The sequence below is a fragment of the Schistocerca nitens genome, chromosome 8, assembly GCF_023898315.1.
Source record: "Schistocerca nitens isolate TAMUIC-IGC-003100 chromosome 8, iqSchNite1.1, whole genome shotgun sequence".
Lineage (NCBI taxonomy): Eukaryota > Metazoa > Arthropoda > Insecta > Orthoptera > Acrididae > Schistocerca > Schistocerca nitens.
In genome coordinates, this window is record NC_064621.1 from 354,196,211 (window position 1) to 354,214,289 (window position 18,079).

The 18,079-nt window shown below is 42.7% G+C and overlaps 1 protein-coding gene across 1 annotated transcript in view; it reads right to left on the reverse strand.

Moving 5' to 3' along the window:
• The window catches only part of LOC126199562 (odorant receptor 43a-like), a 93,049-nt gene that overhangs the window by 49,641 nt on the left and 25,329 nt on the right, over positions 1-18,079 (reverse strand). The window lies entirely within an intron of this gene.

An 18,079-nucleotide genomic window follows, 5' to 3' on the forward strand; every position in this document is an offset into this window, starting at 1 on the left:
CATGCATGGGTATGGAGACAACCTCATGAATCCATAGACCCTGCATGTCATCAGGGGATTTTCAAGCCGGTGTGGGGCGTTGGCGGTTGGAGTGATGATAGTCTAGATACGACTCTGACAGGTGAAACGGACGTAATCATCCTCCTCTGATCCCCTGCATCCATTAATGTCCATTTTGCATTCCGACTGACTTGGGCAAGCACAGCAGCAAAATGTAACACCTCACACGTCCAGAATTGCTACAGAGTGTCTCCCGGAACAGTCTTCTGAGTTTAAACACTTCCGCTGGCCATCAAACTCATCACACATGAAGGTTATTGAGCATATCTGTAGTGCCTTGCAACGTGCTGTTCAGAAGAGATCTCCATCCCCTCGTGCTCTTACGGATTTATGGACAGCCCTGCAGGATTCATGGTGTCATTTCCCCCCAGCGCTTCTTCAGACGTTAGTCAAGTCCGTGCCACGTCGTTTTGCGGCACTTCTGCGTGCTCATGGGGCCTCAAAAGGATATGAGGCAGGTGTACCAGTTTCTTGGCTCTTCAGTGTATATAGACTAGCCAATGCGGTCTGCCTAATTCTACTGCACTACCTGGACTCGAGGCCTGATTACTAGACTTTTCCACATTTTCTTTTTGTGAGCGAGGCCGCTCATACATGTTGTGCTCCCGCTTCATGAAGCTCTGCTGTCCTTCTGCTCCTAAATTGTGCCGCGTCCTTTACGCATGGCAACGAGTACGGTAATTAAATTTTCGGTATTCACGTTCATGGTCTCCTTAGCCGCTCTTCTCAAATCTATTTATTTCCAGTTTATCAAAGCTAAAATGTTTTGCTGCAATTTTTAATCGTTCCGGTTCTTTTCCGGAACCCAGTTGACAGGCACTGGGGATTTTCTAGTTCTTCATAATCATTCCCATTTTGCCGATGTATCCGCATAGTGTCATCATTTTATGGACGGCATTCGCCGTGACCATCTTCTATAACGAGAGTAAACTTTTTTGCCATAGTGTTCGTTTTTGACAATATGGGATCAGAACGTTTTCCTTATAACTACTTTTGAATTTTCATTTCATTGCGCGTAATCTGAAGATTAAAAAAATAAAATATTAAAAAATAATAGCTTCTGAAACGAAGGCTGTATTTTTATCTCGTTACTTTTTCTTAAATTTACAGTCTTATTTTTTACTTGGTGTCTATATTTTTAGGGAAAGGAATTTTCTGTCGCGATAGGGACTGTCAGGAATACTGGTAGTGGGAATTTCGTTAAGTGTTAATGTGTTTATGGTAGAATTGTGGTTCGTCAACTGGGGCACTCTGCTCTTATGTGATCTAGTGTGTCTCGCAGAGCCCAAGTTCGCGGCAGCCCACCGCATGTCACCAAGGATTTGTATCCGGGTGTAGTTATACGTGATCGTATGTACAGTCAACAAAACGTAACTGTTCGTAATTCTCGATGAGCTCAGGTATCCCCTACTCACACCACTGGTAACTCAACACACGGAGGCCTGCCGCTCTACTTGTAGCACACTTTCAACTGTATTTGTGCCCTTCTTATTGTAACTACTTCATTTTCTGTGATTGCGTATAATTTTCTGCGTTAATTGCGCAAAGAAAGTACATTCAGGACATACTAAACCTCTTTTTCAAGTTAACATTCTTCGTATGCCCAAGGATATCATTCCATCACTGCGCCCATTTCTCTATGTTAGTCTTCAGTGAAACGACCACTGTAGAATATGCGTTCAGCGTCCTCTTCTTCAGACTGCACAACTGAATCATTGTCTTTAATTAACTTTGAAGCTGGCTCCAAATGATTAGAAGACTGTGTTTCCTGCGGCTTGCTCTTATACTTCTTCGGGACCAAATCTTTCACTTCTAACTCCTTTGATCCCGCTGCAGCTTCCTTCTCTTTCAATTCTTTCAAACATTCCTTGTGTAGAGAGGATGATAACTCTTGATGTGGCTTGCTGATTCTGGGAGCTGGCCGTATACTATGCTGACTCACATTATTCCATTGTGCGCATCTTGTATGTCAAACCCCTGCCCTAGTGCAATGTCATTGTCTCTAAGTATAAGTGGCGAGCAAAAATATTCCGTCTGCAGACGCTGCTGCAGCGTATATGGTACCCAGCGCAGCTCCGTTGCGGGTATATAAGCACCGACAAATAGGCAAGGGGTCAGAGTGGCACTCTAACGGAAACTTTTCGATCGTCTCTTATATATTCCCGTTGCAGCGGAAAAGTCCTGTTAAGGCCCCATTGTTACTGTTCCCAACTACGCTGTTCGAAATAACCTCGTAATCAAAAAGAAGGGTAACTACTTGACGTCGGTTATTTGACCATCAGGTTTCTATTTCCCAAGGATAAAGCGTTTTAAAAGGACTCGTGAATTCCACGTAAGAGACTGCATTTTATGCGTGGAGTGGCGTGACAAATATGTGATGGAGGCAAGGTTTTGTCTTGCTTTGTCTATCGCACAAATGTGATATGATGTCCACCAAGTATTTGCACAGCACGATCATCACCAGTGGGTCCACCTTGGATCGCAAAATTGTGAAGTTATTGTAATATAGTACACCGTCGTGTGTTAGGATATCCATGGTATCACTTCTAAGGAATAAGCTAACTTGCGCTATATACCCAGTCTCATAGTTAAACCGCGGTTTGAAAGACAGTTAATTGCAGCGAATGAAAGAGTGAAGAATATAAGCACAGGAATATTCTTGCAACACCTATTCAACTTCAAACATTAAAGTGTACCGGAAAAATCTTGAAATTCTACGCTTTTAAAATCGATTCCTAATAATATCCCTTTAATAATGTCATCGTCACTGCTCTATACCCCACGCTCAGTTAGAATTTTAATGCTTGCCAACAGAGCTTAGCACTTACTTTAGTCAGAATCTAGCTGTCTCACATTAAAGAACTCTTCCATGACAAGGAGTTTTCCTCTACATTCATAATCTTTGTCAATAATAATAGTATCTTTTTGGTTGAAAACAATGTAATATCAGAACTTAAATGGCCGCTTTCTCAAATTCAATTTTAATCGCAGCAGGGCAAACCGCTGTGCATTTCATCACCTGATTTCTGTACAGATTTATGTTCCTTGAAGATGCCATTCTTTCTGTTGGAAAAGGGTATTCTACTCTCATCGTCTCAGGAAGAATATTATGCAGTTCCATACCTGTTATCACATTCGGATCGTTATCGTCGTCCAACTGGATTTTAATAAATATTGTCTGACAGAATTTAAACGTCTTATTCCGACATGTCAGGCTCAATAGTTGAACCTACTTTTCCGAGAATACATGTAATGTATGAGTACATTGTCAAACATTTATCCGCTCTCAGTAAGTTTCACCTTAATGATTATTTCTTCTGCGTCTGCTTTCCGTTTTGCCTTCGGCAACTTAATTTCGACCTGATTGTCTCAAAAATTCAGAATGATAGTGAATTTTTGTTTTCCCAAATAAAAAGGGAAGAATTTGAGTACATAATTTGAAAAGAAAGTATATCATTAGCAGTTTTATTTGTGCCAAGGAACTGATTAATTATTCCATTAGTTACTCTATCCTACATTTGAAATATCCGTTTATCAGTTTCACACAAAATTTTGTAAGTATCTGTTTGATCTAAAGTCACTTGCTCTCAAAATAACAATATTCAATCATTCTTACAAAATGAATGCCTTTAAAATAACTTGGATGAATTTTGTTTAAAATTTTGTGAGGTTTGTGATACAGCTTTTGTTAGCTCGTACTACAACATTTCTCTTTAAGACTACAAATAATATGCACCAGTGTGTTACTCATCAAGTCACAGACAGAAAGTCCTTTGACACGATCCTTGACGAAGACATGAAAAATAAAATATGGGGCAGATGGTGGAATCGAACTTTTGTTCGTTATTGCTCATTGTATTTGGTCGTAGCGGACGTCACGTGACATCCGTTGAAGTTCGTTGTTGATCCCTTCACTCCGTTTTTTAAAAAACAGACAAGCCAGCTCTCTGACCGAACACGCTTTTTTTTTAATCTCATATTGTTCGTTATTGGTCGTTGTATTTGTCCGGGCGGACGTCCCCACGCCGCTTGTTGAAGTTCATCGTTGATCCATTCACTCAGTTTTTTTTTTTATTATTATAGAGGACAGCTAACGCTCTGGCCGAACGCGCTGAGCTACCGTGCCGGCATCACGAGCTATACAGGGTGTTACCAAAAGGTACGGCCATTGTTACAGGAAATGTTCAAAATGTCCTCCGTTAGCGAGGACACATGCATCCACCCTCCGTCGCATGGAATCCCTGATGCGCTGATGCAGCCCTGGAGAAAGGCGTATTGTATCACAGTCGTCCACAATACGAGCACGAAGAGTCTCTACATTTGGTACCGGGGTTGCGTAGACAAGAGCTTTCAGATGCCCCCATAAATGAAAGTCAAGAGGGTTGAGGTCAGGAGAGCGTGGAGGCCATGGAATTGGTCCGCCTCTACCAATCCATCGGTCACCGAATCTGTTGTTGAGAAGCGTACGAACACTTCGACTGAAATGTGCAGGAGCTCCATCGTGCATGAACCACATGTTGCGTCGTACTTGTAAAGGCACATGTTCTAGCAGCACAGGTAGAGTATCCCGTATCCCGTATGAAATCATGATAACGTGCTCCATTGAGCGTAGGTGGACGAAACTAAAATGAGCTCTAACATGGAAATTAAGCGTTTCCGGACACATGTCCACATAACATCTTTTCTTTATTTGCGTGTGAGGAATGTTTCCTGAAAGTTTGACCGTACTTTTTTGTAACACCCTGTATGTACAACGATGATACCAACTCCTTTGAACCACATCTAGCGCTGCATGTCAGATTACTACATGTTTCGTGATTGATTTGGACATCCTATACTACCTTGTACAATGTTTACTTGGTATTAATTTCCAATATTGTGTATATTACGTATCGCTCGAATGATACTATTTAGCCGCTATAGGCAAACATGGGCGTTAATGGGGCGAAAGTGTTGCCATAATTTGTGATGGGGCTGTACACATCGAGAATGCATAATGCGGGACTTAGCCTGCGGACATTTATGTCTGTAGCGTTTCATTTTCACGACAGCTGTATCATTGTATATGTTTCCGTCTTCTTTTTGTAGTGATAGTCACACCCTACTTGTCACGTCTGATTTAAATCTGAGTACTCTGCTTCGCCAATAGAAGTGTCATTCTAATTGAATTTTTCCTCGCTATGGTAACGTTTGCTTATTTTCTCGGACACTGCAAATCGATTTTTTTTTTTTACAAGAACGTTATTCTGAGTTAGTCAATCAGAATTACATAGATTTTTCCTGTTATTTGTCATCTTTTCAAAAACCATTCATAAATTTCATATGGGATGGGCTTACAAATAACTTGCCTAAGTCCATTTTCTCCCTTTTTTATTTTTATTTTTTTTTTATTTTTAGTGTCCCATGGCATCAACTATCCATTTTCTGTGTACAACCAGTGGTTAAACGAGGTCCGGGAACGGAATGACTGAGCAAACCTGAAACTATCCACCACTCATCCTCATAATTACGTCTCTGCCAGTACTTGTGTCCTATTTCCCAAACTTAACAGAAGCTCTTGTGTACATCTTGCGGAAAATTTCAGGAACAGGTTGGGTTATAACCTTGCACAGCGAAAAGATCGCACGCACGAAAATCGTCGGACTCGGCATTGGGTACCTATTCACGGAGCTCGCTAAAAACGCCGGCTATCAACCAAACCAGCAGAGTGTCCGGAGGCACAGTCCGAGACAATGACGGAAACTGTAAGAACACTACAATGTGAAAAATTTAACACATAAAAGTGAGCGTAGGCTGAGTAAACAAGATCCGGTCTCATGCCAACGTGACTCAATTCAGAGTCCGTGTGGTTGAACTGACTCCAGAGACATTGCGATATTCACGCCACTTACGGTGGAGCAGTAGATTGCTCCGACTCTCGACCACCAACAGTTCCCTAACTGGCGCATAATGGTCTAGTGGGGATCCCAAATTCCTCCTCGCTTTAAAACAGCCAAAAATACCCAAGCCAGTGTCAGAGTAGTAAATTCAAAGAACGGTCGTTGACAGTGATATTTATTAGGGAATCCACCTAGGTGTTCTCCTCCAGGAGATCATGGGCGACACTTGGGCTGGTGATTGCTGATGCTCCAACAGAAACTGACAGTCGTAACATGATGAGGACTGAGGGATGAATTACGCTAGATGTGGAGGGAGATACTCCACTTCCATTAAATCTTCCCACGGCAAATAGTTGGCAATCTTTGCATCTCAGAGTAGGTCTTGCAATTCAATTATTTTCTGGATATATTACAATCTCCGTGTTCCTCTACAGTTTGTACCCTCTACAGCTCCATGTAGTACCATGGAAGTTAGTCCCTGATGTCTTAACACATGTCGTATCATCCTGTCCCTTCTGCTCACCTACTGAAACTATATAAAAGTTTTAGGCCCTGACGTCCCAACGACGACGCCTTACTGCCTCCCAGGTGTCTGCATGGAGAAGTATGCCGAAGCGGTGGTACCTAGTGATATATGGCAGCTTTTTCCAAAATATATAACATGAATTTATTAATTCAGTGTGCATATCTGAATAGAAAGTCAAGTCAGATCGCTATTGCAGTACGAAAACAGTAAGCATAGTAATTACAATGATAATGGCAATGATTGCTACTGTCATTAATTTTACATCTGGTTTCTTCTGGATAAGGTGATGGAGTTTTGTAATTACTGCAGCCTTGGACTTTTAGCTGACTTGCGAAATGGAAGTTTCATTTAAGGGAATGGCAGACCGTAAAAATGTTTTTTTTTTTTTTTTTTTTTTTTTTTTTTTTGCTGAAAGCCAGTCTCCGTGCGGGTAGAGCACAGAAAGCGGTTTGTCAGCCCAACCCTGTAGTGATGTGGAACGAAGATGTCAGGTGTGTCATAAAACTGCATTGTGCACGGAAAGGAATCCTGTTTTACACAGTCAAGATTTGAATAAGGGGTTGATTCATAGCAATTATTTAGGTAGCGGGGGAGAGTTTCTGTACCGACATGGAGACCTTCACATTGGCCATGACTGAAAAGGACAGATACTCTGTATTCTTGTTCAAATGTTCAACTGTGTGTGAAATCTTATGGGACTTAACTGCTAAGGTCATCAGTCCCTAAGCTTACACACTACTTAACCTAAATCATCCTAAGGACAAACACACACACCTATGCCCGAGGGAGGACTCGAACCTCCGCCGGGACCAGCCGCACAGTCTATGACTGCAGCGCCTCAGACCGCACGGCTAATCGCGCGCGGCTCTCTGTATTCTTCCCAACGAGACGAATATACCTCACTGGTTCACTGGTTAACAACGACAAAATTTGCAAGACTACAAAACTGTTAAGTTTGTTTAAACAATCATTATTAGACGTAACCTCTCAAGTGAGTGGAGAGATTCTGACAGTGGCAGAACTAGCTAAGTTTCGTAGAGGATAGTCAGTGACGCACTTCCCCAAAGAGCACTGTCATGAAGAGCATCTCATACCCTGGAACTCTGTGTCGTCTGTGGCAGCCTTAGGAGAAGTCTTTAGGCCCGTCCATAAGACATTCCAGTGCTTGAGGCAAATTCTGGAACTTAGAGTTGGAGATGTCTCTGACCTAGAACAGAACACAGAGGTTGCGCTGAACTTAGATTATTTCTGGCTACTACAGCCATACCTTCTGCCCGGTAACGTCTTTTGAGTGGTAAGTACGGGTTCTCATTGCAGCCACTGAGACGAGGATTTGCATGATTTGCATGGAGCTATCGTTTTGCTGGTTTAACTTTCACAGCCAGCTAGCTGCACCCACCATGCACTTGAGCGAGGTTACTGGTGTTTGTTCATACATTCCGGCACCTTCCCATAAATTATATTCTTTTCAGCAATCATTGACGGTATTTGGGAGCCGTTTTGTATTGTTTATTTCCTGTATCCACCTGAGGCCAAGGCTATTGTTAGTATTTGCAGACCTTTGTCTATTTACTGACAGCCTATATCCTTGATTTGGTGTACAAATTATTTTTGATGTCTTTTGTCAGTATACCAAATTGTTATAGTGGCCATTAGTCTCCATTTGTAGTTTGGTGGATCCCGTTATTAATATGTCTGTATAGGTGCGGCAGCCTTATTTTCATGCTAAATTGTTCACCCCTAATAATTTTCGCTTAATAAGCCATATCCACTACGTGACCTTGTTCTCTTTTATTCTGCGTGATCTTATGGGGAGCTTACCATCTTGTAGATCATCGGGGATAGAATCTGTAGCATTTCAGAGGTATGCTAAATAGCTCGACCGATACCCCACATAGGAATTTATCCTGGACGGGATAAATTTTCGAAATTCTGGAATGCTGTGACTTACACAGTCACTTTCTACATGAACCTTCGACCTGGATTTTTCCGATCCCTTGTGATCCTCTGATTTTCGTAGTCATTTTTAAAGGTAAATAAATAAGAATTTGTTGCCTTCAGTTGGTATATTTGATCACTGGTTATATCTTTGACGATAAGAGTATTTGCGGACATCATAAAAATAAACTTTAAGCAAGTAATTCAGACGTATGTTGCGTTTGCCGTACTAATCTGTCCTCTCTTATAGCAAGAAGGAAGAAAGTAAGTAGGGTCACCCTGGTCCTGAGTTTCGACGTTGCACCTTTAGGGAAACAATCAGATGTGTTTCTGTTTTTAGAAGGTTTCCAATGTTCTTCGTTGTATGACTAATTTAAAAACTTCATAATAAGGGGGGAGTGTTGTACTCATATCATTGTGAGGATGCGCCAAGCTTAACCCGTGTTCATATATATAGTTTGGAAGAAATAAGCGAAACTCATAGGGAAGTAGCTAGTCTGTCCGTAACTGCAGAGAATGAATTTGTTGTGGAAGTCCAGCAGAACAGTTCGCAAAGTATCGAAGGAATTTGCAAGGATCAGTATTAATGGATACTAAACTAAACTCCGTCGGAACAGGCCTTGGAAGGCCCAACGGTACCGACCGGCCGCCGTGTCATCCTCTGCCCACAGGCGTCACTGGATGTGGTCAGCACACCGCTCTCGCGGCCCTGTGTTAGTTTCCGAGACCGGAGCGGCTACTTCTTGTGGTGTCACCGCCAGACACCACACTTGCTAGGTGGTAGCCTTTAAATCGGCCGCGGTCCGGTAGTATACGTCGGACCCGCGTGTCGCCACTGTCAGTGATTGCAGACCGAGCGCCGCCACACGGCAGGTCTAGAGAGACTTACTAGCACTCGCCCCAGTTGTACAGCCGACTTTGCTAGCGAAGCTACACTCACCAATACGCTCTCATCTGCCGAGACGATAGTTAGCATAGCCTTCAGCTACGTCATTTGCTACGACCTAGCAAGGCGCCATTACCAGTTTATATTGCGATTGTTATTAATGTACCGTCAAGAGCGATGTACACCAATTATGGATTAAAGTTAAGTATTACATCATCTACGTACTTTATTTGCAATTCTCAAGACATTGTCCTGTTCCAGACCTCACGCCAGTCTGCGTGAGTTTAAACGTGTGCCTTTCGGCTACCTCCGAGTGGCTTGGCTGTCTTGCCAAGTCACTACACTTCTCAATGAAGTAGCTCCTCAGTTTGCCTCACAAGGGCTGAGTGCACCCCGCTTGTCAAGAGCGCTCGGCAGACCGGATGGTCACCCATCCAAGTGCTAACCCATCCCGACAGCACTTAATTTCAGTGATCCGACAAGAACCGGTGTTACCACTGCGGCAAGGCCGTTGGCAGTATCAGTGGATACTGAATCAGATACCACGCAGATAAATATAAATAATTCAGAGTTGAGTCGTCATATGGGGAGAATGAGATGATGCCACGGGCAACGTAAACCTCTGTAAGCATTAAACGTGAGGACAAGACACAGAGGGTTACTCTATAGCCACTGAATGTGAGGAAGTGATTCAGATGGTTACAGATGCTGCACTAATAAATCCATAATTGCCATCTTATTATCTCCAGTTTTTTTAAAATGAAATGGCCTGGCAAAATAAGCATCAGAACTAGAAAAACGACGAGCGTTATAAAAAGACAGAAGAGCAGCAGAAAAAGGCGCAAGAGCATTTTCCATGAGCTCCTAACTGCTTAGACACAGAATTAAACCGTCAAGCACTCATCAGAGTCATTTCCGCCAAACTTTTTACAGTGTTTTTGGAAATTCCATTTTATAAACTTCTAGGACTAGTAGAGAGATGAGGGGTACAAAAAGGCGGAGGAGTTTTTCAAATAGACAGAAAAAAAATTCGCAGCACTTGTGTTTATTTTTTTATATTAAACACTATGTTGTGCTAGCTGAGTAGCCAGCGTTGTATTTATTTCAGTTGTAGTAGTCAATTTCCTCCGTCCACCTATCTCTGTCCATCTCTTCTGTCTCACTCTGCCTCCTTCTCCACCCTCTCTCTGTCACCTCCGCACTCCCCACCCCTCGTTCTCTGTTCATCTCCTCCCACCCTTCTCTCTGCCAATCTGCTACTCGCCCCTCTCTGCTTCAAACTCCTCCTACACCTCTCTTTGTTCATCTCCTCTTTCCTTTCTGTATTCATCTCCTCTTCCCCGCCGCCTCTACCTCTTCACCTACAGCTGTTCCCCCTATCTCTCTGTGTCGTACGATGATATGATTTTACAGGTACATTTAGCGGAATATGTGGAAACTATTTGCAAAATGTGTTGCAGAGTTAGTAGCAAAGAAGTAATAAACTTTGAACGTCAGACTTCATTTCTGATACGACAGTTTCATTGCTTGAACTGCGAAAATCTACTAAGTGAAAACGTTTTCTCCCTTCCACAATTTTGTAAGATTTATAAGCGAGAAAATGTTTCGTAGGGGTCGAAATTCTGTATAAAGTTCGTAGCAGATCGCTAAGTGCTCTCGTCTTCAAATACTGGATGGTATGCTGTGACTTCAATGTCCAATTAAGGTGCACGCTAACTTACAAATAATAATAATAATAATAAATGAACTGAAACTGTCTCTTAGAAGTTTGTGTCCAAAAACGTAACCGTACTGGTACGGGGGCCCCAGAACTAGTCCGCAGATTATCAATGAATCAGTGTTCCAGTTAGTAGCAATCTACCAAGGACTACAGTGAATGGTTGGATTTTGTTATATAACTTAGCTGTGTTTATGTCTAACGGCCGACCAATCACTTGTCGCATTCACCCCAAAATCGTCAAATAAGACAAATAAAATTCCAATTAAATGCAGGCTGGAATTTGCGTAAAGAGAGTTAACTACAGTCACGGATTAAAGTTTATCAAAAAGGATTGGATTTATTTCCCGTTTTCTAGCGGTAACCAGTTTATGAGTAGCCAATACTGAATGTCATAACGCCAATATGAGAACTTAAATAAACCCAGGTGCACTAAAAACTCTCGCAACAATTTTACGTTCCGTTAGCTTAAAATTTAAGTTTAAGTTCCTCGGTTGCGAAATGGCAAAATCACAACTTTCAAAAACCATTCGCTAAGGTTGGCGGTGAAATTTCTATGTTCGAAGTCGTTTGACGAAAAGTTTTCAAAGTTCACAGTTTAAAAATATTTCTAAGTGTTTGCTAGCGATACACGAGTAAATTTTACAGGTCCACGTTTGGACACCTTTAACAAAATTTCAACACTTTCGCGAAACCGTGCATACAAAATTCACCACGACAACTGCATTCTAATGCTGCCAGAATCAGACTACTCGCCTCCTAGGGCACTAAAATCAGACAGTGCGAACGAAGATAGCTGCCAGATATTTATATCCTCACATTGTAACATGACTCAGAACATATAAAACTATAAATATATCGCTATCAATATGTTTACACATGAACTTATATGCTATTTCTCTCAGATTTTCATTTCTGCCTTTAGTTTTTCATTACGGTCACTGGTTATCTCATAAATTCTAATTCTGTCATGGAAAAAGTTTATGTTGTCATATTACCGTTTATATCTGTCAACGACAATATAACAATATAAAGTTGTAAGCAATTAACACTTAGCATACTGATACTTCCATAACTATATTTATTTTACATTACTTTCAACATATTAATTAATCTTATGGCTAAAGTTTACTATTTACCCGCTCGGAATACACATCCCAGACTTTATTTCAAGACTGGTAATGTTTATAACAATTTTGCTTTAGCGCTCTGATAGATCTCTGCGAGACCGATTCATACACACCTTGTTTACAAACATTAGCAAGGTTTTCGTCAGGTTAATTTTTAAACTTTATACCGTACGCAAAATATTTAACATAAAATAACTTAGAAATTATACATCGCAAGAGTGCGCGACTAAATCTCCGCACTCACCATAATTTGGCCCTTTTACTTGTAACAGTTGCTTTCTAGCATCCTAATGGGTTAATTTTTTATTGAGATATCTTATATTCGGCATTTTAGCTGGTCTCTCTAGCCAGTCATGGCAGCCTTTTCATCCATTCTTTGCTCCAACGGCCGGCGGGGACGGGAAATGCTGACAACGTGTTTGCAGAGCATTCTGAACATCTGCCGGACACCAGGGTTTCTCATACTTCCAAAACGACCAAACAGCAGAAGCGCAAAGAGCGTCGACGATGAGCGCCGCAGCTTCAAAGCCCCCATGTGGCCTGTCCCCACCCTTCTTTTACTGTCAAATTCGCGCTCGCGTAGCTACATCTATCATTCAACCCACATCAAACCGTGCAGGCATAGCCAAGCCTCCTCTCGAAGTTTATGGAGATCTATCTGGGGGTTGTACCGTCACAGCTCATAGTAGCTACACAACATGTACGTTATGCAACGAATAGTGTTTAAATAAGGATTAGACACACAGAAGATTGTATAGGCATTATAATTACTACTTCATTACTTTGAGCCATATGACGTAGCACAAGTCAACCAGTAACACCATTTTCACAAATATGGTAGTTCAAAAGTCAATGAGTTATGGGAGCCTTTATATTTTATTAAGTAACAGCTTTTTCATGAGATGAGAAAACATTTTATTTTCCAAGCACAGATCAAAAACTAACAAGAATAAACAACTCGTAACCAAGCCGACTACGGCAAAGATAAATATCTATCAGCTGCAGCTTTCACCTGCTGTTTTTGGCGCAGTGGATAAATGACGTCGCCACATCAGCCCCCCTCCTTTTGAAACCGGGTGCACCAGGTATGTGGGGAAACTTGCACTTGATTTTTCTACCAGCTCTCGTGAAAACATCTGGTGCAGGCAATGGCTGCTCCTGTTCTGCACTTGCTGCTTCGTTGTCCTCTTCTGAAACCGAGGGCTCGGCGAGACACTCTGGTATTTCTTTGGCCTCCACGTTTGAGGGTGATTTTGCAGACCGAGGAAGCAGTGTACCCTCTTCGGTGTAAGCAGGTTTAAGCCGCTCAATTGAGACTGTCTCTTCTTTACCATCATTATCGATTTTGAAGCTGTGGCTTCCTCTTGTGATTATCCTGTATGGTCCAGAGTAAGGCGAAACAAGCGGCGGGCGCACCGTATCATCCCTAAGCCACACGTGGGACGTTGCTTGCAGGTCTTTATGTACAAACAATCTCCGGTCTCCATGTCTGACAGGTTTAGTGGGTTTGATGTTTCTCATTCTAACGCTGAGTTGTCTCGCGAATTGCGTGCATAGCTCAGGGGCGAACGGCTGTGTAGATGCTGGAACGATAAATTCTCCAGGAACCCACAATTGCTCGCCATAAACCAATTCTGCGGAGGAGCATTGTAAGTCCTCCTTCACGGCCGTTCTCAATCCGAGTAGGACCAGCGGTAGTGCTTCAGGCCATGAAGTGGAACTACACATTAATGCAGCTTTGAGCGTAAGGTGTAGTCGTTCCACCATTCCATTACTAGATGGATGATAGCTTGTGGTGCGTAGGTGGTTGCATCCGCACAGTAGTAAAAGTTCATTGAAAAGTTGGCTTTCGAACTTCCTTCCGCGATCTGTTGTTATGTTTTGCGGAACGCCAAACCTGGAGAATCATGAATGCAACAATGCTTTTGCAACCGACTCCGCAGAAATGTCTTGTATTACAACTACTTCTGGCCACCTGGTAAAACGATCAATGATTGTGAGCAAATATCGTTGTTCTGAAGAGCATGATAGCGGGCCCACAATGTCCACATGTATATATGAAAATCTTACAGATGGCGTCGGGAAGTCAGCAATAGGTGCAAAGACATGTCTGCTGATATTATTACGCTGGCATGTTAGGCATGCACGCGCCCATGCACGACAATCTTTTTGTATTCCAGGCCACACTACTTTGGAGGAAACTAACTTGGCTGTAGCTCGTACTCCTGGATGTCATAGGTTATTTAGTGCACTATAAATCTCGCCACGATATTGTTCTGGTATGTAAGGTCGCTCCCTTCCTTTTGCTACATCACACCAAATTCCGTCTGGAACATTTGCGACAGACACACGTCTGAGCCGCAGCGGAGTTCTCTGTTCCTCTATTAGACGACGTAAGAAAGGATCTTCTCGTTGTTTAGACGCTAACTCGGTCCAACGAATTGAATTTAAACTGGCACAATTCCTAGACAGGCAATCTGCGACCAGGTTGTCTTTTCCTGAAATGTGACGCACGTCAGTTGTGAACTGTGCAATGTACTCGACTTGCCTGCACTGACGTGGTGAATTGAGCTCTGTGTCTCGTTGAAATATAGCTACTAGCGGCTTGTGATCGGTAAAAATTGCAAAGTGCCTCCCTTCGACAGACGTGCGAAAATGCTTTATGGCTAAGTAAATAGCAAGCAACTCACGGTCAATAGGTCTCAATTTTTGCTGCTGTCGCATCAGGTTTTTAGAGAAAAATGCGAGTGGCTGCCATCTGCCATCAACTTCTTGCTGTAGCGCTGCACCCACTGCTGTTTGGCTCGCATCAACCATGAGCGCTAAAGGAGCGCTCAATCTTGGATGTCCCAGTAGTGTTGCCCGAGAAAGACATTTCTTTAAGTCATGGAAAGCTGCTTCAGCATCTGGACTCCATGGAATTTTACGATTTCCTGTTGTATTTTTACCTGCAAGTAACGTTGTGAGTGGCTCTTGGGCGGCAGCTAATTTAGGTAAGTGACGTCTGTAATAGTTGAGCATGCCTAAAGATCTGCGAAGTCCTTTTTAAGTTGTGGGAAGGGGCATCTGTTGTACTGCTTCAACCCGCTCAGGCAAAGGTGACAGGCCTGCTGCTGAAACCAAATATCCCAGGAACTTAACCTCGCGTTTTCCAAACGTGCACTTTGTTTCGTTAATAATTATGCCATACTCTGTCAGACGGCGGAAAAGCTGCCGCAGATGTTCGACATGCTGATATACAGAACCAGAGAATACTAAAATGTCGTCCATATAACAAAATACGAATGGTATCTCGAAGCACCTCATGCCTGAATCTTTGCCATGTTTGGGCAACGTTTCTGAGGCCAAATGGCATAAAATTGTACTCAAACAAACCGAATGGTGTGATAACTGCTGCTTTTTAATGTCACATGGAGCCATGGGAATCTAGGAAAATCCTTTGGCGCAATCAATCACTCTAAATATATTGGCATTGCTAATCGTACTGTTAAAATCAGTCACATTGGGTACTGGGTAGCGGTCGGGAATTGTGCGGGCATTGAGCGCCCTGTAGTCTCCACATACTCTCCATGAATTGTCTTTTTTACGACCATGTGAATTGGAGATGCCCATGAACTATCAGACCTACTTACAATACCTGTTTTTAGAAGTCTGTCGAACTCAGCTCGCGCCGCGAGCAGCTTCTCTGGAGGCAACGGGTTGACCTTGTGTCGTGCTGATGTGGTGTTGAGTATTGTGTCTGCATTTCCTGGTTGCGTTGACGGGTTCGGTAAGTGCTGGAAAGTCTTGAGGCAGTTTACGAAAAAGTGATTCCTCCGACAGTGCTCTGATATTGCCTACAGTATACGAATCGTTACGACTGTCGGGTGTCTTCTTGCGTGACGCACACGTGTGCGCCCCGCTTAGTTGCGGGTACGAAATCGTATCACAATATCCCGACGCGGATGACGCGGTAGAGGAGCCGGAAATCTTCGTGCGGAAAGACACGGGCACATCGCACTGCACTTGAACCGACGCGGAAGACGCAGTAGGCAATATCCCTTTTGTGGGAACTGTCACGAAACGACGGTTAACCAGGTCGGGCATAAGTCGGTAGTTCCGTAAAAAGTCCGCTCCACTTATAGGACTCGGCACATCAGCAACCACAAAAGTCCATTTTGGATGGAAGTTGGAATTCAGATGTAATGCCAACTGTTTCTCACCATAGGTAGATATTCTGGAATTGTTTGCCGCAGTCAGCACATGTTGCGTTGTTGTCGTGAGTATATCACCTCTCTTTCTTGGATAAACACTGACTTCTGGACCTGTGTCAATCAGAAACTTCTCACCTGAAGAGAGGTACAACACGAACAATCGGTGTGATTGGTTGACTGCAGATACCGTGGAGTTTTCACCTCTTTGAATCACGCTATGACTCGGGCGCCTATGTTGTTGTTGACGAACGTTAGCGCCTTTTAACGCCCGCCTTTTAAGTTTGGGTAGCTGCAGGGTTGAATACATTGACGGGCAGTGTTACCGAAGCGTCTGTGGTACCAGCACCATTGATCTGTCAAATACTGTTGGATATCATTTCTTCGTCTTTTCCAACTGCGACTTCGTAGCTGCTGGTGGTGTGAAGTTACTTGCACGTTGAGTTTTGCCACTTGTGCTGCCAGTTGCTGTATGGTGGGTTCGGTCGATGAGAACTGCTGTTGGGAAGTATTATTGCATGTTCCTGGCTCACTGACGTCAGATTCCATCACACTACACGTTCTTGGGCCTCTATCCTGGCTGTAGTTGAATTCGGAACAAGCAGAAACTTCGGTTCAGGTGTTTGCGATGGTGTTTGCCTTTTTTGCTAAGACTTGCAATGGTAAGTCTGTTTCTGCTGCAATGACGGCACGGATGTTGGCAGGAAGTTTACGAAGCCATATTAGACGTAAAGACTCTTCAGGTAGGAGTTCCGGGCCGGCTAATGTACGTAACGCTTTGAGTACTTGTGACGGAGTCTTGTCGCCCAAATCTTCGTATGCGAAAATTTTTTGTAGTCGCAAATCTGGTGACAACGTATAATGCTGTATGAGAGCTTCCTTTAGCACAAAGTAATTTTGTTGCGACAAGGTTTCTTCTACTTGCTCTATCACTTCTAAATTTAGATGTGAAACCACTATATTAAATTAGTCAATGTTGTTAGACACCCCACACTGCCGAAATATGCATTTAGCCTGCGTGAACCAAAGCTGGGGGCGCGTCGGCCAGAACGCGGAAAGCTTAACATTTCCGTGTCGCGCGTAGGTACTCCCATCTTTTGCGTTAACATCTGTCGTTCCGTTTTGTGGCGAATCAAAGGGCGTGGACCGCGATCCTTGGTCGAACAGATTGTAGTCTTCAATCTTGATTCCACTGCCCCATGCTTTTGTCTCTGAATTCATTATTCTCGTCGGTATATATATTTTCTTTATGCTTCTGCTACGATTTTTCGGGGTCACCACTATGGGAGCCTTTATATTTTATGAAGTAACAGCTTTTTCATGATATGAGAAAACGTTTTATTTTCCAAGCACAGATCAAAAACTAACAAGAATAAACAACTCGTAACCAAGCCGACTACGGCAAAGATAAATATCTATCAGCTGCAGCTTTCACCCGCTGTTTTTGGCGCAGTGGATAAATGACGTCGCCACAGAGTAAATAGCTGTATCTAAGAGCAAATTAAGTATCTTTTTCTATTACGCATGATCTTCTCCAAGTTAACGATTATTTTGTACTACATATTTCCTAAAGTACCCTCTGTTCTTCCGAAAATGTCAGGCTATCTGCTTACAAAATTTGATCAAAATGGGTTTAGCGACCCAGTAATAATAAATTTAAACGTCATACACAATGCAGCATTTTCCCATGCATCTCAATATTTACGACGTCATATATCCCGAATTATGTTGTAAAGTAATATAATTTTGTAGG